Source organism: Enoplosus armatus, chromosome 4 (assembly GCF_043641665.1).
Source record: "Enoplosus armatus isolate fEnoArm2 chromosome 4, fEnoArm2.hap1, whole genome shotgun sequence".
In the NCBI taxonomy this organism is placed as follows: domain Eukaryota; kingdom Metazoa; phylum Chordata; class Actinopteri; order Centrarchiformes; family Enoplosidae; genus Enoplosus; species Enoplosus armatus.
Window position 1 is genome coordinate 22,007,915 of NC_092183.1, and position 1,382 is coordinate 22,009,296.

Consider the following 1,382-nt stretch of genomic DNA (forward strand, 5'->3'; position numbering starts at 1 on the left):
GTACTTACCTGGCAGGGGAGACACCATGATCAAGAAGGTGGTTCACCCAGGGCGGGGCTCAGCCATTGCACTCCGGTTGTGCTGACCCCTGCGAATTCCCCAAATGCGGGAATCTGGACGGCATAATTTCTGGTAGTGGGGGACTGCGTTGGCGCTCTCCCCTGATTTTTTTTTTTTTTTTTCACAATTTCTCCCCGGGGATCAATAAAGTATTTCTGATTCTGATCTGATTCTGATATTGCATTTACAATATGAATATAATCCCATCACATTTTTGCCAGCCCTTTTATAGTAATTATGTCTCACTACACGATGTGCAGGAAAACGCATAAACTTCTTGCGTCTTCACAGAAATATAGTTCCGGCTGGATTTTTACTGTTAAAGCGAGCGAGTCCATTTGTTTATCCATTGTTTGTTGCTGAGGCAAAAGCATCACAATTGTAGCGAGGCCTCACCTTCTTGGTGTTAACGCACAAATCGTAGTTAAGTCTTTGACATTGAAAAGCAAATATTAAGATTTGAAAGTCTGTACTAGCTAGCTAATCCAAAAGGTCCCCCTCTACGCTGCAATCAGCTGCAATGATCCCTCTAGCCAGGGTTTGCCTAACTTTCAGATTTCAGGGGTGTTTTTTAGCTCTCAGAATTCTCATGGAAAGCTTTGTCTCGTGTTTGACATTTCTTTTATAGATATTATGGAAATGTAAAACATATATATATATTTAACAAATGCCAATATATGAGTCTTCTGGATGTGACTTGATATGCATATCTAGCAACCAAATGTCCAGCAAGGTTAAGACAGCTAGCAGCTTCGTGACTTACAACTCAATATTTTTCATATTAAGGCTCGGCCGTCTCCACTAAACCGCTCCCCCATGTACGTATGCTGTCCACCATTGTGTTTGAGTGTTCTGAGTGTGAAATATATGCGCTATATAGTGCTCTAAAAATGCTCCCTATGTTCTATTGTAGAACAGAAACAAAACTAGCATACATGGCGTGAACGCTCAACTTTCTTTCTCCAGATATTTTGCGGAACATGAATAGAGTTTAACGTTGCAGTGGCGGGTCCCATGAACTGCGATGGCGCTGGCGAGCGAAGTTTTCGCTCCGTCGCCTGCCGCACGTTGGCGTCGGGAGTGTTTTGAGCTCATCATTAAAGCTCCAACTGAGTGCAGTATTCCCACAGCACACATGGAGCGGCCTTGATACTTTGCAGGGAGCTTGTGAAGAGTTAATCCCAGTAAATATTTCATGCAGGGGCGTTTTTTTGTGTGTGTGTGTGTGTGTTTGATTACCCAGCTTGCCCCCCTATGCATACGCAGCCTGGAAGAACAAGGAGGACGAACTCGGCCCTCCCTTTGCCACTCATCCGATGCAC

The 1,382-nt window shown here is 44.1% G+C and overlaps 1 non-coding gene across 1 annotated transcript; it reads left to right on the forward strand.

Moving 5' to 3' along the window:
• On the forward strand, positions 1 to 164 carry LOC139284788 (U1 spliceosomal RNA). The gene has a single exon (XR_011597342.1). It is a non-coding gene; the product is annotated as a U1 spliceosomal RNA (small nuclear RNA).
• The last annotated feature ends 1,218 nt before the right edge of the window (positions 165 to 1,382 follow it).